At 45.2% G+C, this 23,122-nt stretch overlaps 25 non-coding genes across 25 annotated transcripts; all 25 read left to right on the top strand.

Moving 5' to 3' along the window:
• The first annotated feature begins 521 nt into the window (after nucleotides 1–521).
• On the top strand, nucleotides 522–594 carry TRNAV-UAC (transfer RNA valine (anticodon UAC)). The gene has a single exon. It is a non-coding gene; the product is annotated as a tRNA-Val (tRNA).
• Nucleotides 595–1,409: 815 nt separating this feature from the next.
• Nucleotides 1,410–1,482, top strand: TRNAV-UAC (transfer RNA valine (anticodon UAC)). Its single transcript has one exon. It is a non-coding gene; the product is annotated as a tRNA-Val (tRNA).
• A 1,703-nt stretch (nucleotides 1,483–3,185) lies between these two features.
• TRNAV-UAC (transfer RNA valine (anticodon UAC)) lies at nucleotides 3,186–3,258 on the top strand. Its single transcript has one exon. It is a non-coding gene; the product is annotated as a tRNA-Val (tRNA).
• Nucleotides 3,259–4,073: 815 nt separating this feature from the next.
• Nucleotides 4,074–4,146, top strand: TRNAV-UAC (transfer RNA valine (anticodon UAC)). Its single transcript has one exon. It is a non-coding gene; the product is annotated as a tRNA-Val (tRNA).
• Nucleotides 4,147–4,961: 815 nt separating this feature from the next.
• On the top strand, nucleotides 4,962–5,034 carry TRNAV-UAC (transfer RNA valine (anticodon UAC)). The gene has a single exon. It is a non-coding gene; the product is annotated as a tRNA-Val (tRNA).
• An 815-nt stretch (nucleotides 5,035–5,849) lies between these two features.
• Nucleotides 5,850–5,922, top strand: TRNAV-UAC (transfer RNA valine (anticodon UAC)). The gene has a single exon. It is a non-coding gene; the product is annotated as a tRNA-Val (tRNA).
• Nucleotides 5,923–6,737: 815 nt separating this feature from the next.
• On the top strand, nucleotides 6,738–6,810 carry TRNAV-UAC (transfer RNA valine (anticodon UAC)). Its single transcript has one exon. It is a non-coding gene; the product is annotated as a tRNA-Val (tRNA).
• An 815-nt stretch (nucleotides 6,811–7,625) lies between these two features.
• Nucleotides 7,626–7,698, top strand: TRNAV-UAC (transfer RNA valine (anticodon UAC)). Its single transcript has one exon. It is a non-coding gene; the product is annotated as a tRNA-Val (tRNA).
• Nucleotides 7,699–8,513: 815 nt separating this feature from the next.
• Nucleotides 8,514–8,586, top strand: TRNAV-UAC (transfer RNA valine (anticodon UAC)). The gene has a single exon. It is a non-coding gene; the product is annotated as a tRNA-Val (tRNA).
• Nucleotides 8,587–9,401: 815 nt separating this feature from the next.
• TRNAV-UAC (transfer RNA valine (anticodon UAC)) lies at nucleotides 9,402–9,474 on the top strand. Its single transcript has one exon. It is a non-coding gene; the product is annotated as a tRNA-Val (tRNA).
• An 815-nt stretch (nucleotides 9,475–10,289) lies between these two features.
• Nucleotides 10,290–10,362, top strand: TRNAV-UAC (transfer RNA valine (anticodon UAC)). The gene has a single exon. It is a non-coding gene; the product is annotated as a tRNA-Val (tRNA).
• An 815-nt stretch (nucleotides 10,363–11,177) lies between these two features.
• Nucleotides 11,178–11,250, top strand: TRNAV-UAC (transfer RNA valine (anticodon UAC)). The gene has a single exon. It is a non-coding gene; the product is annotated as a tRNA-Val (tRNA).
• An 815-nt stretch (nucleotides 11,251–12,065) lies between these two features.
• TRNAV-UAC (transfer RNA valine (anticodon UAC)) lies at nucleotides 12,066–12,138 on the top strand. Its single transcript has one exon. It is a non-coding gene; the product is annotated as a tRNA-Val (tRNA).
• Nucleotides 12,139–12,953: 815 nt separating this feature from the next.
• On the top strand, nucleotides 12,954–13,026 carry TRNAV-UAC (transfer RNA valine (anticodon UAC)). The gene has a single exon. It is a non-coding gene; the product is annotated as a tRNA-Val (tRNA).
• Nucleotides 13,027–13,841: 815 nt separating this feature from the next.
• On the top strand, nucleotides 13,842–13,914 carry TRNAV-UAC (transfer RNA valine (anticodon UAC)). Its single transcript has one exon. It is a non-coding gene; the product is annotated as a tRNA-Val (tRNA).
• An 815-nt stretch (nucleotides 13,915–14,729) lies between these two features.
• Nucleotides 14,730–14,802, top strand: TRNAV-UAC (transfer RNA valine (anticodon UAC)). The gene has a single exon. It is a non-coding gene; the product is annotated as a tRNA-Val (tRNA).
• Nucleotides 14,803–15,617: 815 nt separating this feature from the next.
• Nucleotides 15,618–15,690, top strand: TRNAV-UAC (transfer RNA valine (anticodon UAC)). Its single transcript has one exon. It is a non-coding gene; the product is annotated as a tRNA-Val (tRNA).
• An 815-nt stretch (nucleotides 15,691–16,505) lies between these two features.
• TRNAV-UAC (transfer RNA valine (anticodon UAC)) lies at nucleotides 16,506–16,578 on the top strand. The gene has a single exon. It is a non-coding gene; the product is annotated as a tRNA-Val (tRNA).
• Nucleotides 16,579–17,393: 815 nt separating this feature from the next.
• TRNAV-UAC (transfer RNA valine (anticodon UAC)) lies at nucleotides 17,394–17,466 on the top strand. Its single transcript has one exon. It is a non-coding gene; the product is annotated as a tRNA-Val (tRNA).
• Nucleotides 17,467–18,281: 815 nt separating this feature from the next.
• On the top strand, nucleotides 18,282–18,354 carry TRNAV-UAC (transfer RNA valine (anticodon UAC)). Its single transcript has one exon. It is a non-coding gene; the product is annotated as a tRNA-Val (tRNA).
• An 815-nt stretch (nucleotides 18,355–19,169) lies between these two features.
• On the top strand, nucleotides 19,170–19,242 carry TRNAV-UAC (transfer RNA valine (anticodon UAC)). Its single transcript has one exon. It is a non-coding gene; the product is annotated as a tRNA-Val (tRNA).
• Nucleotides 19,243–20,057: 815 nt separating this feature from the next.
• On the top strand, nucleotides 20,058–20,130 carry TRNAV-UAC (transfer RNA valine (anticodon UAC)). Its single transcript has one exon. It is a non-coding gene; the product is annotated as a tRNA-Val (tRNA).
• An 815-nt stretch (nucleotides 20,131–20,945) lies between these two features.
• Nucleotides 20,946–21,018, top strand: TRNAV-UAC (transfer RNA valine (anticodon UAC)). The gene has a single exon. It is a non-coding gene; the product is annotated as a tRNA-Val (tRNA).
• An 815-nt stretch (nucleotides 21,019–21,833) lies between these two features.
• On the top strand, nucleotides 21,834–21,906 carry TRNAV-UAC (transfer RNA valine (anticodon UAC)). The gene has a single exon. It is a non-coding gene; the product is annotated as a tRNA-Val (tRNA).
• An 815-nt stretch (nucleotides 21,907–22,721) lies between these two features.
• Nucleotides 22,722–22,794, top strand: TRNAV-UAC (transfer RNA valine (anticodon UAC)). Its single transcript has one exon. It is a non-coding gene; the product is annotated as a tRNA-Val (tRNA).
• Nucleotides 22,795–23,122: the final 328 nt, after the last annotated feature.

Raw genomic sequence — 23,122 nt, 5'->3', positions numbered from 1 at the left:
AGATCTAAGGCATTGAAAACTCTGACTTCTAGTCTCAGGGGAATTGGAATGAAATATGGGACTGTCACTACTGTGGTGCTCACTCTTCTCCTTGCTGGCAGCTTTCAGACATGAGGAAGCAAAGCCCTGCCTCTAATGAGGTGGCCACCTCCACACAGAGACACAGTATAAAACAAGACATGGTAAGTCAGTAATGGGGAGAAGATCAGCTGCAGGGAGGCAACAGGCACGTCTGGCAACTAGTCCTTTACCCTCTCCCTTCCATTTCTTGAGGAACGGCTTCCAGAGTATAGCTTTTATACAGGAACCGTAGTGACCCTGGAGCTCTTTGCTAAGGACTGGTACCAGGTCATGGCCCTTATGCAAAGAGTGGCCAGAAACATCAGTCTTGCTACACCCTTGAAAGTGTCCTAAAACCAAAGAAATGCCAAAGGATCTCAGGTTGAATTATAGGATGCAAGGATTCTTTGGTGTTTAACCCTTCCCTTTCTGAAAAATGACAATTTGGTCAACTTCTTACAGGTTCCATAGTGTAGCGGTTATCACGTCTGCTTTACACGCAGAAGGTCCTGGGTTCAACCCCCAGTGGAACCATTTTGAAATATGAGATCAGTTATTGACTTTCTGAAAGTCAATGCTTGGATCGTGCCTCATACAACGCAATGCAAAGCAATAGAGCCTTCAAAGTGGAGCGGAACTCAAAAAGTCAACATTTGCTATAGCGTAGGAAACATTTACACATGTGAATTGTTCCTAAGCAGTACCCTGAAAAATGTATCTTTGGCTTGAAATTCCTCCTCAAAATAGCTTGGTACTTTCTGGTATGCAAGTGTGCCCAAGCACTTCTGTGGCAGCAGCCGCATACAGTAGCTGTGTGTTTGTAGTGTGAGATCTAAGGCATTGAAAACTCTGACTTCTAGTCTCAGGGGAATTGGAATGAAATATGGGACTGTCACTACTGTGGTGCTCACTCTTCTCCTTGCTGGCAGCTTTCAGACATGAGGAAGCAAAGCCCTGCCTCTAATGAGGTGGCCACCTCCACACAGAGACACAGTATAAAACAAGACATGGTAAGTCAGTAATGGGGAGAAGATCAGCTGCAGGGAGGCAACAGGCACGTCTGGCAACTAGTTCTTTACCCTCTCCCTTCCATTTCTTGAGGAACGGCTTCCAGAGTATAGCTTTTATACGGGAACCGTAGTGACCCTGGAGCTCTTTGCTAAGGGCTGGTACCAGGTCATGGCCCTTATGCAAAGAGTGGCCAGAAACATCAGTCTTGCTACACCCTTGAAAGTGTCCTAAAACCAAAGAAATGCCAAAGGATCTCAGGTTGAATTATAGGATGCAAGGATTCTTTGGTGTTTAACCCTTCCCTTTCTGAAAAATGACAATTTGGTCAACTTCTTACAGGTTCCATAGTGTAGCGGTTATCACGTCTGCTTTACACGCAGAAGGTCCTGGGTTCAACCCCCAGTGGAACCATTTTGAAATATGAGATCAGTTATTGACTTTCTGAAAGTCAGTGCTTGGATCGTGCCTCATACAACGCAATGCAAAGCAATAGAGCCTTCAAAGTGGAACGGAACTCAAAAAGTCAACGTTTGCTATAGCGTAGGAAACATTTACACATGTGAATTGTTCCTAAGCAGTACCCTGAAAAATTTATCTTTGGCTTGAAATTCCTCCTCAAAATAGCTTAGTACTTTCTGGTATGCAAGCGTGCCCAAGCACTTCTGTGGCAGCAGCCGCATACAGTAGCTGTGTGTTTGTAGTGTGAGATCTAAGGCATTGAAAACTCTGACTTCTAGTCTCAGGGGAATTGGAATGAAATATGGGACTGTCACTACTGTGGTGCTCACTCTTCTCCTTGCTGGCGGCTTTCAGACATGAGGAAGCAAAGCCCTGCCTCTAATGAGGTGGCCACCTCCACACAGAGACACAGTATAAAACAAGACATGGTAAGTCAGTAATGGGGAGAAGATCAGCTGCAGGGAGGCAACAGGCACGTCTGGCAACTAGTCCTTTACCCTCTCCCTTCCATTTCTTGAGGAATGGCTTCCAGAGTATAGCTTTTATACAGGAACCGTAGTGACCCTGGAGCTCTTTGCTAAGGGCTGGTACCAGGTCATGGCCCTTATGCAAAGAGTGGCCAGAAACATCAGTCTTGCTACACCCTTGAAAGTGTCCTAAAACCAAAGAAATGCCAAAGGATCTCAGGTTGAATTATAGGATGCAAGGATTCTTTGGTGTTTAACCCTTCCCTTTCTGAAAAATGAGTATTTGGTCAACTTCTTACATGTTCTATAGTGTAGCCGTTATCACGACTGCTTTACACGCAGAAGGTCCTGGGTTCAACCCCCAGTGGAACCATTTTGAAATATGAGATCAGTTATTGACTTTCTGAAAGTCAGTGCTTGGATCGTGCCTCATACAACGCAATGCAAAGCAATAGAGCCTTCAAAGTGGAACGGAACTCAAAAAGTCAACGTTTGCTATAGCGTAGGAAACATTTACACATGTGAATTGTTCCTAAGCAGTACCCTGAAAAATGTATCTTTGGCTTGAAATTCCTCCTCAAAATAGCTTAGTACTTTCTGGTATGCAAGTGTGCCCAAGCACTTCTGTGGCAGCAGCCGCATACAGTAGCTGTGTGTTTGTAGTGTGAGATCTAAGGCATTGAAAACTCTGACTTCTAGTCTCAGGGGAATTGGAATGAAATATGGGACTGTCACTACTGTGGTGCTCACTCTTCTCCTTGCTGGCAGCTTTCAGACATGAGGAAGCAAAGCCCTGCCTCTAATGAGGTGGCCACCTCCACACAGAGACACAGTATAAAACAAGACATGGTAAGTCAGTAATGGGGAGAAGATCAGCTGCAGGGAGGCAACAGGCACGTCTGGCAACTAGTCCTTTACCCTCTCCCTTCCATTTCTTGAGGAACGGCTTCCAGAGTATAGCTTTTATACAGGAACCGTAGTGACCCTGGAGCTCTTTGCTAAGGACTGGTACCAGGTCATGGCCCTTATGCAAAGAGTGGCCAGAAACATCAGTCTTGCTACACCCTTGAAAGTGTCCTAAAACCAAAGAAATGCCAAAGGATCTCAGGTTGAATTATAGGATGCAAGGATTCTTTGGTGTTTAACCCTTCCCTTTCTGAAAAATGACAATTTGGTCAACTTCTTACAGGTTCCATAGTGTAGCGGTTATCACGTCTGCTTTACACGCAGAAGGTCCTGGGTTCAACCCCCAGTGGAACCATTTTGAAATATGAGATCAGTTATTGACTTTCTGAAAGTCAATGCTTGGATCGTGCCTCATACAACGCAATGCAAAGCAATAGAGCCTTCAAAGTGGAGCGGAACTCAAAAAGTCAACATTTGCTATAGCGTAGGAAACATTTACACATGTGAATTGTTCCTAAGCAGTACCCTGAAAAATGTATCTTTGGCTTGAAATTCCTCCTCAAAATAGCTTGGTACTTTCTGGTATGCAAGTGTGCCCAAGCACTTCTGTGGCAGCAGCCGCATACAGTAGCTGTGTGTTTGTAGTGTGAGATCTAAGGCATTGAAAACTCTGACTTCTAGTCTCAGGGGAATTGGAATGAAATATGGGACTGTCACTACTGTGGTGCTCACTCTTCTCCTTGCTGGCAGCTTTCAGACATGAGGAAGCAAAGCCCTGCCTCTAATGAGGTGGCCACCTCCACACAGAGACACAGTATAAAACAAGACATGGTAAGTCAGTAATGGGGAGAAGATCAGCTGCAGGGAGGCAACAGGCACGTCTGGCAACTAGTTCTTTACCCTCTCCCTTCCATTTCTTGAGGAACGGCTTCCAGAGTATAGCTTTTATACGGGAACCGTAGTGACCCTGGAGCTCTTTGCTAAGGGCTGGTACCAGGTCATGGCCCTTATGCAAAGAGTGGCCAGAAACATCAGTCTTGCTACACCCTTGAAAGTGTCCTAAAACCAAAGAAATGCCAAAGGATCTCAGGTTGAATTATAGGATGCAAGGATTCTTTGGTGTTTAACCCTTCCCTTTCTGAAAAATGACAATTTGGTCAACTTCTTACAGGTTCCATAGTGTAGCGGTTATCACGTCTGCTTTACACGCAGAAGGTCCTGGGTTCAACCCCCAGTGGAACCATTTTGAAATATGAGATCAGTTATTGACTTTCTGAAAGTCAGTGCTTGGATCGTGCCTCATACAACGCAATGCAAAGCAATAGAGCCTTCAAAGTGGAACGGAACTCAAAAAGTCAACGTTTGCTATAGCGTAGGAAACATTTACACATGTGAATTGTTCCTAAGCAGTACCCTGAAAAATTTATCTTTGGCTTGAAATTCCTCCTCAAAATAGCTTAGTACTTTCTGGTATGCAAGCGTGCCCAAGCACTTCTGTGGCAGCAGCCGCATACAGTAGCTGTGTGTTTGTAGTGTGAGATCTAAGGCATTGAAAACTCTGACTTCTAGTCTCAGGGGAATTGGAATGAAATATGGGACTGTCACTACTGTGGTGCTCACTCTTCTCCTTGCTGGCGGCTTTCAGACATGAGGAAGCAAAGCCCTGCCTCTAATGAGGTGGCCACCTCCACACAGAGACACAGTATAAAACAAGACATGGTAAGTCAGTAATGGGGAGAAGATCAGCTGCAGGGAGGCAACAGGCACGTCTGGCAACTAGTTCTTTACCCTCTCCCTTCCATTTCTTGAGGAACGGCTTCCAGAGTATAGCTTTTATACGGGAACCGTAGTGACCCTGGAGCTCTTTGCTAAGGGCTGGTACCAGGTCATGGCCCTTATGCAAAGAGTGGCCAGAAACATCAGTCTTGCTACACCCTTGAAAGTGTCCTAAAACCAAAGAAATGCCAAAGGATCTCAGGTTGAATTATAGGATGCAAGGATTCTTTGGTGTTTAACCCTTCCCTTTCTGAAAAATGACAATTTGGTCAACTTCTTACAGGTTCCATAGTGTAGCGGTTATCACGTCTGCTTTACACGCAGAAGGTCCTGGGTTCAACCCCCAGTGGAACCATTTTGAAATATGAGATCAGTTATTGACTTTCTGAAAGTCAGTGCTTGGATCGTGCCTCATACAACGCAATGCAAAGCAATAGAGCCTTCAAAGTGGAACGGAACTCAAAAAGTCAACGTTTGCTATAGCGTAGGAAACATTTACACATGTGAATTGTTCCTAAGCAGTACCCTGAAAAATTTATCTTTGGCTTGAAATTCCTCCTCAAAATAGCTTAGTACTTTCTGGTATGCAAGCGTGCCCAAGCACTTCTGTGGCAGCAGCCGCATACAGTAGCTGTGTGTTTGTAGTGTGAGATCTAAGGCATTGAAAACTCTGACTTCTAGTCTCAGGGGAATTGGAATGAAATATGGGACTGTCACTACTGTGGTGCTCACTCTTCTCCTTGCTGGCGGCTTTCAGACATGAGGAAGCAAAGCCCTGCCTCTAATGAGGTGGCCACCTCCACACAGAGACACAGTATAAAACAAGACATGGTAAGTCAGTAATGGGGAGAAGATCAGCTGCAGGGAGGCAACAGGCACGTCTGGCAACTAGTCCTTTACCCTCTCCCTTCCATTTCTTGAGGAATGGCTTCCAGAGTATAGCTTTTATACAGGAACCGTAGTGACCCTGGAGCTCTTTGCTAAGGGCTGGTACCAGGTCATGGCCCTTATGCAAAGAGTGGCCAGAAACATCAGTCTTGCTACACCCTTGAAAGTGTCCTAAAACCAAAGAAATGCCAAAGGATCTCAGGTTGAATTATAGGATGCAAGGATTCTTTGGTGTTTAACCCTTCCCTTTCTGAAAAATGAGTATTTGGTCAACTTCTTACATGTTCTATAGTGTAGCGGTTATCACGACTGCTTTACACGCAGAAGGTCCTGGGTTCAACCCCCAGTGGAACCATTTTGAAATATGAGATCAGTTATTGACTTTCTGAAAGTCAGTGCTTGGATCGTGCCTCATACAACGCAATGCAAAGCAATAGAGCCTTCAAAGTGGAACGGAACTCAAAAAGTCAACATTTGCTATAGCGTAGGAAACATTTACACATGTGAATTGTTCCTAAGCAGTACCCTGAAAAATGTATCTTTGGCTTGAAATTCCTCCTCAAAATAGCTTGGTACTTTCTGGTATGCAAGTGTGCCCAAGCACTTCTGTGGCAGCAGCCGCATACAGTAGCTGTGTGTTTGTAGTGTGAGATCTAAGGCATTGAAAACCCTGACTTCTAGTCTCAGGGGAATTGGAGTGAAATATGGGGCTGTCACTACTGTGGTGCTCACTCTTCTCCTTGCTGGCGGCTTTCAGACATGAGGAAGCAAAGCCCTGCCTCTAATGAGGTGGCCACCTCCACACAGAGACACAGTATAAAACAAGACATGGTAAGTCAGTAATGGGGAGAAGATCAGCTGCAGGGAGGCAACAGGCACGTCTGGCAACTAGTCCTTTACCCTCTCCCTTCCATTTCTTGAGGAACGGCTTCCAGAGTATAGCTTTTATACGGGAACCGTAGTGACCCTGGAGCTCTTTGCTAAGGGCTGGTACCAGGTCATGGCCCTTATGTAAAGAGTGGCCAGAAACATCAGTCTTGCTACACCCTTGAAAGTGTCCTAAAACCAAAGAAATGCCAAAGGATCTCAGGTTGAATTATAGGATGCAAGGATTCTTTGGTGTTTAACCCTTCCCTTTCTGAAAAATGACAATTTGGTCAACTTCTTACAGGTTCCATAGTGTAGCGGTTATCACATCTGCTTTACACGCAGAAGGTCCTGGGTTCAACCCCCAGTGGAACCATTTTGAAATATGAGATCAGTTATTGACTTTCTGAAAGTCAGTGCTTGGATCGTGCCTCATACAACGCAATGCAAAGCAATAGAGCCTTCAAAGTGGAACGGAACTCAAAAAGTCAACGTTTGCTATAGCGTAGGAAACATTTACACATGTGAATTGTTCCTAAGCAGTACCCTGAAAAATGTATCTTTGGCTTGAAATTCCTCCTCAAAATAGCTTAGTACTTTCTGGTATGCAAGTGTGCCCAAGCACTTCTGTGGCAGCAGCCGCATACAGTAGCTGTGTGTTTGTAGTGTGAGATCTAAGGCATTGAAAACTCTGACTTCTAGTCTCAGGGGAATTGGAATGAAATATGGGACTGTCACTACTGTGGTGCTCACTCTTCTCCTTGCTGGCGGCTTTCAGACATGAGGAAGCAAAGCCCTGCCTCTAATGAGGTGGCCACCTCCACACAGAGACACAGTATAAAACAAGACATGGTAAGTCAGTAATGGGGAGAAGATCAGCTGCAGGGAGGCAACAGGCACGTCTGGCAACTAGTCCTTTACCCTCTCCCTTCCATTTCTTGAGGAACGGCTTCCAGAGTATAGCTTTTATACAGGAACCGTAGTGACCCTGGAGCTCTTTGCTAAGGGCTGGTACCAGGTCATGGCCCTTATGCAAAGAGTGGCCAGAAACATCAGTCTTGCTACACCCTTGAAAGTGTCCTAAAACCAAAGAAATGCCAAAGGATCTCAGGTTGAATTATAGGATGCAAGGATTCTTTGGTGTTTAACCCTTCCCTTTCTGAAAAATGACAATTTGGTCAACTTCTTACAGGTTCCATAGTGTAGCGGTTATCACATCTGCTTTACACGCAGAAGGTCCTGGGTTCAACCCCCAGTGGAACCATTTTGAAATATGAGATCAGTTATTGACTTTCTGAAAGTCAGTGCTTGGATCGTGCCTCATACAACGCAATGCAAAGCAATAGAGCCTTCAAAGTGGAACGGAACTCAAAAAGTCAACGTTTGCTATAGCGTAGGAAACATTTACACATGTGAATTGTTCCTAAGCAGTACCCTGAAAAATGTATCTTTGGCTTGAAATTCCTCCTCAAAATAGCTTAGTACTTTCTGGTATGCAAGTGTGCCCAAGCACTTCTGTGGCAGCAGCCGCATACAGTAGCTGTGTGTTTGTAGTGTGAGATCTAAGGCATTGAAAACTCTGACTTCTAGTCTCAGGGGAATTGGAATGAAATATGGGACTGTCACTACTGTGGTGCTCACTCTTCTCCTTGCTGGCGGCTTTCAGACATGAGGAAGCAAAGCCCTGCCTCTAATGAGGTGGCCACCTCCACACAGAGACACAGTATAAAACAAGACATGGTAAGTCAGTAATGGGGAGAAGATCAGCTGCAGGGAGGCAACAGGCACGTCTGGCAACTAGTCCTTTACCCTCTCCCTTCCATTTCTTGAGGAACGGCTTCCAGAGTATAGCTTTTATACAGGAACCGTAGTGACCCTGGAGCTCTTTGCTAAGGGCTGGTACCAGGTCATGGCCCTTATGCAAAGAGTGGCCAGAAACATCAGTCTTGCTACACCCTTGAAAGTGTCCTAAAACCAAAGAAATGCCAAAGGATCTCAGGTTGAATTATAGGATGCAAGGATTCTTTGGTGTTTAACCCTTCCCTTTCTGAAAAATGACAATTTGGTCAACTTCTTACAGGTTCCATAGTGTAGCGGTTATCACGTCTGCTTTACACGCAGAAGGTCCTGGGTTCAACCCCCAGTGGAACCATTTTGAAATATGAGATCAGTTATTGACTTTCTGAAAGTCAGTGCTTGGATCGTGCCTCATACAACGCAATGCAAAGCAATAGAGCCTTCAAAGTGGAACGGAACTCAAAAAATCAACATTTGCTATAGCGTAGGAAACATTTACACATGTGAATTGTTCCTAAGCAGTACCCTGAAAAATGTATCTTTGGCCTGAAATTCCTGCTCAAAATAGCTTGGTACTTTCTGGTATGCAAGTGTGCCCATGCACTTCTGTGGCAGCAGCCGCATACAGTAGCTGTGTGTTTGTAGTGTGAGATCTAAGGCATTGAAAACTCTGACTTCTAGTCTCAGGGGAATTGGAGTGAAATATGGGGCTGTCACTACTGTGGTGCTCACTCTTCTCCTTGCTGGCGGCTTTCAGACATGAGGAAGCAAAGCCCTGCCTCTAATGAGGTGGCCACCTCCACACAGAGACACAGTATAAAACAAGACATGGTAAGTCAGTAATGGGGAGAAGATCAGCTGCAGGGAGGCAACAGGCACGTCTGGCAACTAGTCCTTTACCCTCTCCCTTCCATTTCTTGAGGAACGGCTTCCAGAGTATAGCTTTTATACGGGAACCGTAGTGACCCTGGAGCTCTTTGCTAAGGGCTGGTGCCAGGTCATGGCCCTTATGCAAAGAGTGGCCAGAAACATCAGTCTTGCTACACCCTTGAAAGTGTCCTAAAACCAAAGAAATGCCAAAGCATCTCAGGTTGAATTATAGGATGCAAGGATTCTTTGGTGTTTAACCCTTCCCTTTCTGAAAAATGACAATTTGGTCAACTTCTTACAGGTTCCATAGTGTAGCGGTTATCACGTCTGCTTTACACGCAGAAGGTCCTGGGTTCAACCCCCAGTGGAACCATTTTGAAATATGAGATCAGTTATTGACTTTCTGAAAGTCAGTGCTTGGATCGTGCCTCATACAACGCAATGCAAAGCAATAGAGCCTTCAAAGTGGAACGGAACTCAAAAAGTCAACGTTTGCTATAGCGTAGGAAACATTTACACATGTGAATTGTTCCTAAGCAGTACCCTGAAAAATGTATCTTTGGCTTGAAATTCCTCCTCAAAATAGCTTGGTACTTTCTGGTATGCAAGTGTGCCCAAGCACTTCTGTGGCAGCAGCCGCATACAGTAGCTGTGTGTTTGTAGTGTGAGATCTAAGGCATTGAAAACCCTGACTTCTAGTCTCAGGGGAATTGGAGTGAAATATGGGGCTGTCACTACTGTGGTGCTCACTCTTCTCCTTGCTGGCGGCTTTCAGACATGAGGAAGCAAAGCCCTGCCTCTAATGAGGTGGCCACCTCCACACAGAAACACAGTATAAAACAAGACATGGTAAGTCAGTAATGGGGAGAAGATCAGCTGCAGGGAGGCAACAGGCACGTCTGGCAACTAGTCCTTTACCCTCTCCCTTCCATTTCTTGAGGAACGGCTTCCAGAGTATAGCTTTTATACGGGAACCGTAGTGACCCTGGAGCTCTTTGCTAAGGGCTGGTACCAGGTCATGGCCCTTATGTAAAGAGTGGCCAGAAACATCAGTCTTGCTACACCCTTGAAAGTGTCCTAAAACCAAAGAAATGCCAAAGGATCTCAGGTTGAATTATAGGATGCAAGGATTCTTTGGTGTTTAACCCTTCCCTTTCTGAAAATTGACAATTTGGTCAACTTCTTACAGGTTCCATAGTGTAGCGGTTATCACGTCTGCTTTACACGCAGAAGGTCTTGGGTTCAACCCCCAGTGGAACCATTTTGAAATATGAGATCAGTTATTGACTTTCTGAAAGTCAGTGCTTGGATCGTGCCTCATACAACGCAATGCAAAGCAATAGAGCCTTCAAAGTGGAACGGAACTCAAAAAGTCAACGTTTGCTATAGCGTAGGAAACATTTACACATGTGAATTGTTCCTAAGCAGTACCCTGAAAAATGTATCTTTGGCTTGAAATTCCTCCTCAAAATAGCTTAGTACTTTCTGGTATGCAAGTGTGCCCAAGCACTTCTGTGGCAGCAGCCGCATACAGTAGCTGTGTGTTTGTAGTGTGAGATCTAAGGCATTGAAAACTCTGACTTCTAGTCTCAGGGGAATTGGAGTGAAATATGGGGCTGTCACTACTGTGGTGCTCACTCTTCTCCTTGCTGGCGGCTTTCAGACATGAGGAAGCAAAGCCCTGCCTCTAATGAGGTGGCCACCTCCACACAGAGACACAGTATAAAACAAGACATGGTAAGTCAGTAATGGGGAGAAGATCAGCTGCAGGGAGGCAACAGGCACGTCTGGCAACTAGTCCTTTACCCTCTCCCTTCCATTTCTTGAGGAACGGCTTCCAGAGTATAGCTTTTATACGGGAACCGTAGTGACCCTGGAGCTCTTTGCTAAGGGCTGGTGCCAGGTCATGGCCCTTATGCAAAGAGTGGCCAGAAACATCAGTCTTGCTACACCCTTGAAAGTGTCCTAAAACCAAAGAAATGCCAAAGCATCTCAGGTTGAATTATAGGATGCAAGGATTCTTTGGTGTTTAACCCTTCCCTTTCTGAAAAATGACAATTTGGTCAACTTCTTACAGGTTCCATAGTGTAGCGGTTATCACGTCTGCTTTACACGCAGAAGGTCCTGGGTTCAACCCCCAGTGGAACCATTTTGAAATATGAGATCAGTTATTGACTTTCTGAAAGTCAGTGCTTGGATCGTGCCTCATACAACGCAATGCAAAGCAATAGAGCCTTCAAAGTGGAACGGAACTCAAAAAGTCAACGTTTGCTATAGCGTAGGAAACATTTACACATGTGAATTGTTCCTAAGCAGTACCCTGAAAAATGTATCTTTGGCCTGAAATTCCTGCTCAAAATAGCTTGGTACTTTCTGGTATGCAAGTGTGCCCAAGCACTTCTGTGGCAGCAGCCGCATACAGTAGCTGTGTGTTTGTAGTGTGAGATCTAAGGCATTGAAAACTCTGACTTCTAGTCTCAGGGGAATTGGAGTGAAATATGGGGCTGTCACTACTGTGGTGCTCACTCTTCTCCTTGCTGGCGGCTTTCAGACATGAGGAAGCAAAGCCCTGCCTCTAATGAGGTGGCCACCTCCACACAGAGACACAGTATAAAACAAGACATGGTAAGTCAGTAATGGGGAGAAGATCAGCTGCAGGGAGGCAACAGGCACGTCTGGCAACTAGTCCTTTACCCTCTCCCTTCCATTTCTTGAGGAACGGCTTCCAGAGTATAGCTTTTATACGGGAACCGTAGTGACCCTGGAGCTCTTTGCTAAGGGCTGGTGCCAGGTCATGGCCCTTATGCAAAGAGTGGCCAGAAACATCAGTCTTGCTACACCCTTGAAAGTGTCCTAAAACCAAAGAAATGCCAAAGCATCTCAGGTTGAATTATAGGATGCAAGGATTCTTTGGTGTTTAACCCTTCCCTTTCTGAAAAATGACAATTTGGTCAACTTCTTACAGGTTCCATAGTGTAGCGGTTATCACGTCTGCTTTACACGCAGAAGGTCCTGGGTTCAACCCCCAGTGGAACCATTTTGAAATATGAGATCAGTTATTGACTTTCTGAAAGTCAGTGCTTGGATCGTGCCTCATACAACGCAATGCAAAGCAATAGAGCCTTCAAAGTGGAACGGAACTCAAAAAGTCAACGTTTGCTATAGCGTAGGAAACATTTACACATGTGAATTGTTCCTAAGCAGTACCCTGAAAAATGTATCTTTGGCTTGAAATTCCTCCTCAAAATAGCTTGGTACTTTCTGGTATGCAAGTGTGCCCAAGCACTTCTGTGGCAGCAGCCGCATACAGTAGCTGTGTGTTTGTAGTGTGAGATCTAAGGCATTGAAAACCCTGACTTCTAGTCTCAGGGGAATTGGAGTGAAATATGGGGCTGTCACTACTGTGGTGCTCACTCTTCTCCTTGCTGGCGGCTTTCAGACATGAGGAAGCAAAGCCCTGCCTCTAATGAGGTGGCCACCTCCACACAGAAACACAGTATAAAACAAGACATGGTAAGTCAGTAATGGGGAGAAGATCAGCTGCAGGGAGGCAACAGGCACGTCTGGCAACTAGTCCTTTACCCTCTCCCTTCCATTTCTTGAGGAACGGCTTCCAGAGTATAGCTTTTATACGGGAACCGTAGTGACCCTGGAGCTCTTTGCTAAGGGCTGGTACCAGGTCATGGCCCTTATGTAAAGAGTGGCCAGAAACATCAGTCTTGCTACACCCTTGAAAGTGTCCTAAAACCAAAGAAATGCCAAAGGATCTCAGGTTGAATTATAGGATGCAAGGATTCTTTGGTGTTTAACCCTTCCCTTTCTGAAAATTGACAATTTGGTCAACTTCTTACAGGTTCCATAGTGTAGCGGTTATCACGTCTGCTTTACACGCAGAAGGTCTTGGGTTCAACCCCCAGTGGAACCATTTTGAAATATGAGATCAGTTATTGACTTTCTGAAAGTCAGTGCTTGGATCGTGCCTCATACAACGCAATGCAAAGCAATAGAGCCTTCAAAGTGGAACGGAACTCAAAAAGTCAACGTTTGCTATAGCGTAGGAAACATTTACACATGTGAATTGTTCCTAAGCAGTACCCTGAAAAATGTATCTTTGGCTTGAAATTCCTCCTCAAAATAGCTTAGTACTTTCTGGTATGCAAGTGTGCCCAAGCACTTCTGTGGCAGCAGCCGCATACAGTAGCTGTGTGTTTGTAGTGTGAGATCTAAGGCATTGAAAACTCTGACTTCTAGTCTCAGGGGAATTGGAGTGAAATATGGGGCTGTCACTACTGTGGTGCTCACTCTTCTCCTTGCTGGCGGCTTTCAGACATGAGGAAGCAAAGCCCTGCCTCTAATGAGGTGGCCACCTCCACACAGAGACACAGTATAAAACAAGACATGGTAAGTCAGTAATGGGGAGAAGATCAGCTGCAGGGAGGCAACAGGCACGTCTGGCAACTAGTCCTTTACCCTCTCCCTTCCATTTCTTGAGGAACGGCTTCCAGAGTATAGCTTTTATACGGGAACCGTAGTGACCCTGGAGCTCTTTGCTAAGGGCTGGTGCCAGGTCATGGCCCTTATGCAAAGAGTGGCCAGAAACATCAGTCTTGCTACACCCTTGAAAGTGTCCTAAAACCAAAGAAATGCCAAAGCATCTCAGGTTGAATTATAGGATGCAAGGATTCTTTGGTGTTTAACCCTTCCCTTTCTGAAAAATGACAATTTGGTCAACTTCTTACAGGTTCCATAGTGTAGCGGTTATCACGTCTGCTTTACACGCAGAAGGTCCTGGGTTCAACCCCCAGTGGAACCATTTTGAAATATGAGATCAGTTATTGACTTTCTGAAAGTCAGTGCTTGGATCGTGCCTCATACAACGCAATGCAAAGCAATAGAGCCTTCAAAGTGGAACGGAACTCAAAAAGTCAACGTTTGCTATAGCGTAGGAAACATTTACACATGTGAATTGTTCCTAAGCAGTACCCTGAAAAATGTATCTTTGGCCTGAAATTCCTGCTCAAAATAGCTTGGTACTTTCTGGTATGCAAGTGTGCCCAAGCACTTCTGTGGCAGCAGCCGCATACAGTAGCTGTGTGTTTGTAGTGTGAGATCTAAGGCATTGAAAACTCTGACTTCTAGTCTCAGGGGAATTGGAGTGAAATATGGGGCTGTCACTACTGTGGTGCTCACTCTTCTCCTTGCTGGCGGCTTTCAGACATGAGGAAGCAAAGCCCTGCCTCTAATGAGGTGGCCACCTCCACACAGAGACACAGTATAAAACAAGACATGGTAAGTCAGTAATGGGGAGAAGATCAGCTGCAGGGAGGCAACAGGCACGTCTGGCAACTAGTCCTTTACCCTCTCCCTTCCATTTCTTGAGGAACGGCTTCCAGAGTATAGCTTTTATACGGGAACCGTAGTGACCCTGGAGCTCTTTGCTAAGGGCTGGTACCAGGTCATGGCCCTTATGCAAAGAGTGGCCAGAAACATCAGTCTTGCTACACCCTTGAAAGTGTCCTAAAACCAAAGAAATGCCAAAGGATCTCAGGTTGAATTATAGGATGCAAGGATTCTTTGGTGTTTAACCCTTCCCTTTCTGAAAAATTACAATTTGGTCAACTTCTTACAGGTTCCATAGTGTAGCGGTTATCACATCTGCTTTACACGTAGAAGGTCCTGGGTTCAACCCCCAGTGGAACCATTTTGAAATATGAGATCAGTTATTGACTTTCTGAAAGTCAGTGCTTGGATCGTGCCTCATACAACGCAATGCAAAGCAATAGAGCCTTCAAAGTGGAACGGAACTCAAAAAGTCAACGTTTGCTATAGCGTAGGAAACATTTACACATGCGAATTGTTCCTAAGCAGTACCCTGAAAAATGTATCTTTGGCTTGAAATTCCTCCTCAAAATAGCTTAGTACTTTCTGGTATGCAAGTGTGCCCAAGCACTTCTGTGGCAGCAGCCGCATACAGTAGCTGTGTGTTTGTAGTGTGAGATCTAAGGCATTGAAAACTCTGACTTCTAGTCTCAGGGGAATTGGAATGAAATATGGGACTGTCACTACTGTGGTGCTCACTCTTCTCCTTGCTGGCGGCTTTCAGACATGAGGAAGCAAAGCCCTGCCTCTAATGAGGTGGCCACCTCCACACAGAGACACAGTATAAAACAAGACATGGTAAGTCAGTAATGGGGAGAAGATCAGCTGCAGGGAGGCAACAGGCACGTCTGGCAACTAGTCCTTTACCCTCTCCCTTCCATTTCTTGAGGAACGGCTTCCAGAGTATAGCTTTTATACAGGAACCGTAGTGACCCTGGAGCTCTTTGCTAAGGGCTGGTACCAGGTCATGGCCCTTATGCAAAGAGTGGCCAGAAACATCAGTCTTGCTACACCCTTGAAAGTGTCCTAAAACCAAAGAAATGCCAAAGGATCTCAGGTTGAATTATAGGATGCAAGGATTCTTTGGTGTTTAACCCTTCCCTTTCTGAAAAATGACAATTTGGTCAACTTCTTACAGGTTCCATAGTGTAGCGGTTATCACGTCTGCTTTACACGCAGAAGGTCCTGGGTTCAACCCCCAGTGGAACCATTTTGAAATATGAGATCAGTTATTGACTTTCTGAAAGTCAGTGCTTGGATCGTGCCTCATACAACGCAATGCAAAGCAATAGAGCCTTCAAAGTGGAACGGAACTCAAAAAGTCAACGTTTGCTATAGCGTAGGAAACATTTACACATGTGAATTGTTCCTAAGCAGTACCCTGAAAAATGTATCTTTGGCTTGAAATTCCTCCTCAAAATAGCTTAGTACTTTCTGGTATGCAAGTGTGCCCAAGCACTTCTGTGGCAGCAGCCGCATACAGTAGCTGTGTGTTTGTAGTGTGAGATCTAAGGCATTGAAAACTCTGACTTCTAGTCTCAGGGGAATTGGAATGAAATATGGGACTGTCACTACTGTGGTGCTCACTCTTCTCCTTGCTGGCGGCTTTCAGACATGAGGAAGCAAAGCCCTGCCTCTAATGAGGTGGCCACCTCCACACAGAGACACAGTATAAAACAAGACATGGTAAGTCAGTAATGGGGAGAAGATCAGCTGCAGGGAGGCAACAGGCACGTCTGGCAACTAGTCCTTTACCCTCTCCCTTCCATTTCTTGAGGAACGGCTTCCAGAGTATAGCTTTTATACGGGAACCGTAGTGACCCTGGAGCTCTTTTCTAAGGGCTGGTACCAGGTCATGGCCCTTATGTAAAGAGTGGCCAGAAACATCAGTCTTGCTACACCCTTGAAAGTGTCCTAAAACCAAAGAAATGCCAAAGGATCTCAGGTTGAATTATAGGATGCAAGGATTCTTTGGTGTTTAACCCTTCCCTTTCTGAAAAATGACAATTTTGTCAACTTCTTACAGGTTCCATAGTGTAGCGGTTATCATGTCTGCTTTACACGCAGAAGGTCCTGGGTTCAACCCCCAGTGGAACCATTTTGAAATATGAGATCAGTTATTGACTTTCTGAAAGTCAGTGCTTGGATCGTGCCTCATACAACGCAATGCAAAGCAATAGAGCCTTCAAAGTGGAACGGAACTCAAAAAGTCAACGTTTGCTATAGCGTAGGAAACATTTACACATGTGAATTGTTCCTAAGCAGTACCCTGAAAAATTTATCTTTGGCTTGAAATTCCTCCTCAAAATAGCTTAGTACTTTCTGGTATGCAAGTGTGCCCAAGCACTTCTGTGGCAGCAGCCGCATACAGTAGCTGTGTGTTTGTAGTGTGAGATCTAAGGCATTGAAAACTCTGACTTCTAGTCTCAGGGGAATTGGAGTGAAATATGGGGCTGTCACTACTGTGGTGCTCACTCTTCTCCTTGCTGGCGGCTTTCAGACATGAGGAAGCAAAGCCCTGCCTCTAATGAGGTGGCCACCTCCACACAGAGACACAGTATAAAACAAGACATGGTAAGTCAGTAATGGGGAGAAGATCAGCTGCAGGGAGGCAACAGGCACGTCTGGCAACTAGTCCTTTACCCTCTCCCTTCCATTTCTTGAGGAACGGCTTCCAGAGTATAGCTTTTATACGGGAACCGTAGTGACCCTGGAGCTCTTTGCTAAGGGCTGGTGCCAGGTCATGGCCCTTATGCAAAGAGTGGCCAGAAACATCAGTCTTGCTACACCCTTGAAAGTGTCCTAAAACCAAAGAAATGCCAAAGCATCTCAGGTTGAATTATAGGATGCAAGGATTCTTTGGTGTTTAACCCTTCCCTTTCTGAAAAATGACAATTTGGTCAACTTCTTACAGGTTCCATAGTGTAGCGGTTATCACGTCTGCTTTACACGCAGAAGGTCCTGGGTTCAACCCCCAGTGGAACCATTTTGAAATATGAGATCAGTTATTGACTTTCTGAAAGTCAGTGTTTGGATCGTGCCTCATACAACGCAATGCAAAGCAATAGAGCCTTCAAAGTGGAATGGAACTCAAAAAGTCAACGTTTGCTATAGCGTAGGAAACATTTACACATGTGAATTGTTCCTAAGCAGTACCCTGAAAAATGTATCTTTGGCCTGAAATTCCTGCTCAAAATAGCTTGGTACTTTCTGGTATGCAAGTGTGCCCAAGCACTTCTGTGGCAGCAGCCGCATACAGTAGCTGTGTGTTTGTAGTGTGAGATCTAAGGCATTGAAAACTCTGACTTCTAGTCTCAGGGGAATTGGAGTGAAATATGGGGCTGTCACTACTGTGGTGCTCACTCTTCTCCTTGCTGGCGGCTTTCAGACATGAGGAAGCAAAGCCCTGCCTCTAATGAGGTGGCCACCTCCACACAGAGACACAGTATAAAACAAGACATGGTAAGTCAGTAATGGGGAGAAGATCAGCTGCAGGAAGGCAACAGGCACGTCTGGCAACTAGTCCTTTACCCTCTCCCTTCCATTTCTTGAGGAACGGCTTCCAGAGTATAGCTTTTATACGGGAACCGTAGTGACCCTGGAGCTCTTTGCTAAGGGCTGGTACCAGGTCATGGCCCTTATGTAAAGAGTGGCCAGAAACATCAGTCTTGCTACACCCTTGAAAGTGTCCTAAAACCAAAGAAATGCCAAAGGATCTCAGGTTGAATTATAGGATGCAAGGATTCTTTGGTGTTTAACCCTTCCCTTTCTGAAAAATGACAATTTGGTCAACTTCTTACAGGTTCCATAGTGTAGCGGTTATCACGTCTGCTTTACACGCAGAAGGTCCTGGGTTCAACCCCCAGTGGAACCATTTTGAAATATGAGATCAGTTATTGACTTTCTGAAAGTCAATGCTTGGATCGTGCCTCATACAACGCAATGCAAAGCAATAGAGCCTTCAAAGTGGAACGGAACTCAAAAAGTCAACATTTGCTATAGCGTAGGAAACATTTACACATGTGAATTGTTCCTAAGCAGTACCCTGAAAAATGTATCTTTGGCTTGAAATTCCTCCTCAAAATAGCTTGGTACTTTCTGGTATGCAAGTGTGCCCAAGCACTTCTGTGGCAGCAGCCGCATACAGTAGCTGTGTGTTTGTAGTGTGAGATCTAAGGCATTGAAAACTCTGACTTCTAGTCTCAGGGGAATTGGAATGAAATATGGGACTGTCACTACTGTGGTGCTCACTCTTCTCCTTGCTGGCGGCTTTCAGACATGAGGAAGCAAAGCCCTGCCTCTAATGAGGTGGCCACCTCCACACAGAGACACAGTATAAAACAAGACATGGTAAGTCAGTAATGGGGAGAAGATCAGCTGCAGGGAGGCAACAGGCACGTCTGGCAACTAGTCCTTTACCCTCTCCCTTCCATTTCTTGAGGAACGGCTTCCAGAGTATAGCTTTTATACGGGAACCGTAGTGACCCTGGAGCTCTTTGCTAAGGGCTGGTACCAGGTCATGGCCCTTATGCAAAGAGTGGCCAGAAACATCAGTCTTGCTACACCCTTGAAAGTGTCCTAAAACCAAAGAAATGCCAAAGCACCTCAGGTTGAATTATAGGATGCAAGGATTCTTTGGTGTTTAACCCTTCCCTTTCTGAAAAATGACAATTTGGTCAACTTCTTACAGGTTCCATAGTGTAGCGGTTATCACGTCTGCTTTACACGCAGAAGGTCCTGGGTTCAACCCCCAGTGGAACCATTTTGAAATATGAGATCAGTTATTGACTTTCTGAAAGTCAGTGCTTGGATCGTGCCTCATACAACGCAATGCAAAGCAATAGAGCCTTCAAAGTGGAACGTAACTCAAGAAATCAACATTTGCTATAGCGTAGGAAACATTTACACATGTGAATTGTTCCTAAGCAGTACCCTGAAAAATGTATCTTTGGCCTGAAATTCCTGCTCAAAATAGCTTGGTACTTTCTGGTATGCAAGTGTGCCCATGCACTTCTGTGGCAGCAGCCGCATACAGTAGCTGTGTGTTTGTAGTGTGAGATCTAAGGCATTGAAAACTCTGACTTCTAGTCTCAGGGGAATTGGAGTGAAATATGGGGCTGTCACTACTGTGGTGCTCACTCTTCTCCTTGCTGGCGGCTTTCAGACATGAGGAAGCAAAGCCCTGCCTCTAATGAGGTGGCCACCTCCACACAGAGACACAGTATAAAACAAGACATGGTAAGTCAGTAATGGGGAGAAGATCAGCTGCAGGGAGGCAACAGGCACGTCTGGCAACTAGTCCTTTACCCTCTCCCTTCCATTTCTTGAGGAACGGCTTCCAGAGTATAGCTTTTATACGGGAACCGTAGTGACCCTGGAGCTCTTTGCTAAGGGCTGGTGCCAGGTCATGGCCCTTATGCAAAGAGTGGCCAGAAACATCAGTCTTGCTACACCCTTGAAAGTGTCCTAAAACCAAAGAAATGCCAAAGCATCTCAGGTTGAATTATAGGATGCAAGGATTCTTTGGTGTTTAACCCTTCCCTTTCTGAAAAATGACAATTTGGTCAACTTCTTACAGGTTCCATAGTGTAGCGGTTATCACGTCTGCTTTACACGCAGAAGGTCCTGGGTTCAACCCCCAGTGGAACCATTTTGAAATATGAGATCAGTTATTGACTTTCTGAAAGTCAGTGCTTGGATCGTGCCTCATACAACGCAATGCAAAGCAATAGAGCCTTCAAAGTGGAACGGAACTCAAAAAGTCAACGTTTGCTATAGCGTAGGAAACATTTACACATGTGAATTGTTCCTAAGCAGTACCCTGAAAAATGTATCTTTGGCTTGAAATTCCTCCTCAAAATAGCTTAGTACTTTCTGGTATGCAAGTGTGCCCAAGCACTTCTGTGGCAGCAGCCGCATACAGTAGCTGTGTGTTTGTAGTGTGAGATCTAAGGCATTGAAAACTCTGACTTCTAGTCTCAGGGGAATTGGAATGAAATATGGGACTGTCACTACTGTGGTGCTCACTCTTCTCCTTGCTGGCGGCTTTCAGACATGAGGAAGCAAAGCCCTGCCTCTAATGAGGTGGCCACCTCCACACAGAGACACAGTATAAAACAAGACATGGTAAGTCAGTAATGGGGAGAAGATCAGCTGCAGGGAGGCAACAGGCACGTCTGGCAACTAGTCCTTTACCCTCTCCCTTCCATTTCTTGAGGAACGGCTTCCAGAGTATAGCTTTTATACAGGAACCGTAGTGACCCTGGAGCTCTTTGCTAAGGGCTGGTACCAGGTCATGGCCCTTATGCAAAGAGTGGCCAGAAACATCAGTCTTGCTACACCCTTGAAAGTGTCCTAAAACCAAAGAAATGCCAAAGGATCTCAGGTTGAATTATAGGATGCAAGGATTCTTTGGTGTTTAACCCTTCCCTTTCTGAAAAATGACAATTTGGTCAACTTCTTACAGGTTCCATAGTGTAGCGGTTATCACGTCTGCTTTACATGCAGAAGGTCCTGGGTTCAACCCCCAGTGGAACCATTTTGAAATATGAGATCAGTTATTGACTTTCTGAAAGTCAGTGCTTGGATCGTGCCTCATACAACGCAATGCAAAGCAATAGAGCCTTCAAAGTGGAACGGAACTCAAAAAGTCAACATTTGCTATAGCGTAGGAAACATTTACACATGTGAATTGTTCCTAAGCAGTACCCTGAAAAATGTATCTTTGGCTTGAAATTCCTCCTCAAAATAGCTTAGTACTTTCTGGTATGCAAGTGTGCCCAAGCACTTCTGTGGCAGCAGCCGCATACAGTAGCTGTGTGTTTGTAGTGTGAGATCTAAGGCATTGAAAACTCTGACTTCTAGTCTCAGGGGAATTGGAATGAAATATGGGACTGTCACTACTGTGGTGCTCACTCTTCTCCTTGCTGGCGGCTTTCAGACATGAGGAAGCAAAGCCCTGCCTCTAATGAGGTGGCCACCTCCACACAGAAACACAGTATAAAACAAGACATGGTAAGTCAGTAATGGGGAGAAGATCAGCTGCAGGGAGGCAACAGGCACGTCTGGCAACTAGTCCTTTACCCTCTCCCTTCCATTTCTTGAGGAACGGCTTCCAGAGTATAGCTTTTATACGGGAACCGTAGTGACCCTGGAGCTCTTTGCTAAGGGCTGGTACCAGGTCATGGCCCTTATGTAAAGAGTGGCCAGAAACATCAGTCTTGCTACACCCTTGAAAGTGTCCTAAAACCAAAGAAATGCCAAAGGATCTCAGGTTGAATTATAGGATGCAAGGATTCTTTGGTGTTTAACCCTTCCCTTTCTGAAAATTGACAATTTGGTCAACTTCTTACAGGTTCCATAGTGTAGCGGTTATCACGTCTGCTTTACACGCAGAAGGTCTTGGGTTCAACCCCCAGTGGAACCATTTTGAAATATGAGATCAGTTATTGACTTTCTGAAAGTCAGTGCTTGGATCGTGCCTCATACAACGCAATGCAAAGCAATAGAGCCTTCAAAGTGGAACGGAACTCAAAAAGTCAACGTTTGCTATAGCGTAGGAAACATTTACACATGTGAATTGTTCCTAAGCAGTACCCTGAAAAATGTATCTTTGGCTTGAAATTCCTCCTCAAAATAGCTTAGTACTTTCTGGTATGCAAGTGTGCCCAAGCACTTCTGTGGCAGCAGCCGCATACAGTAGCTGTGTGTTTGTAGTGTGAGATCTAAGGCATTGAAAACTCTGACTTCTAGTCTCAGGGGAATTGGAGTGAAATATGGGGCTGTCACTACTGTGGTGCTCACTCTTCTCCTTGCTGGCGGCTTTCAGACATGAGGAAGCAAAGCCCTGCCTCTAATGAGGTGGCCACCTCCACACAGAGACACAGTATAAAACAAGACATGGTAAGTCAGTAATGGGGAGAAGATCAGCTGCAGGGAGGCAACAGGCACGTCTGGCAACTAGTCCTTTACCCTCTCCCTTCCATTTCTTGAGGAACGGCTTCCAGAGTATAGCTTTTATACGGGAACCGTAGTGACCCTGGAGCTCTTTGCTAAGGGCTGGTGCCAGGTCATGGCCCTTATGCAAAGAGTGGCCAGAAACATCAGTCTTGCTACACCCTTGAAAGTGTCCTAAAACCAAAGAAATGCCAAAGCATCTCAGGTTGAATTATAGGATGCAAGGATTCTTTGGTGTTTAACCCTTCCCTTTCTGAAAAATGACAATTTGGTCAACTTCTTACAGGTTCCATAGTGTAGCGGTTATCACGTCTGCTTTACACGCAGAAGGTCCTGGGTTCAACCCCCAGTGGAACCATTTTGAAATATGAGATCAGTTATTGACTTTCTGAAAGTCAGTGCTTGGATCGTGCCTCATACAACGCAATGCAAAGCAATAGAGCCTTCAAAGTGGAACGGAACTCAAAAAGTCAACGTTTGCTATAGCGTAGGAAACATTTACACATGTGAATTGTTCCTAAGCAGTACCCTGAAAAATGTATCTTTGGCCTGAAATTCCTGCTCAAAATAGCTTGGTACTTTCTGGTATGCAAGTGTGCCCAAGCACTTCTGTGGCAGCAGCCGCATACAGTAGCTGTGTGTTTGTAGTGTGAGATCTAAGGCATTGAAAACTCTGACTTCTAGTC

The sequence above is a fragment of the Lithobates pipiens genome, unplaced genomic scaffold (assembly GCF_037356315.1).
Source record: "Lithobates pipiens isolate NorthernLeopardFrog02 unplaced genomic scaffold, aLitPip1_a1.2 Scaffold_8, whole genome shotgun sequence".
In the NCBI taxonomy this organism is placed as follows: Eukaryota; Metazoa; Chordata; class Amphibia; order Anura; family Ranidae; genus Lithobates; species Lithobates pipiens.
The sequence above is the reverse complement of the archived record's forward strand: the minus strand, read 5'-3'. Positions and strand labels throughout refer to the sequence as shown.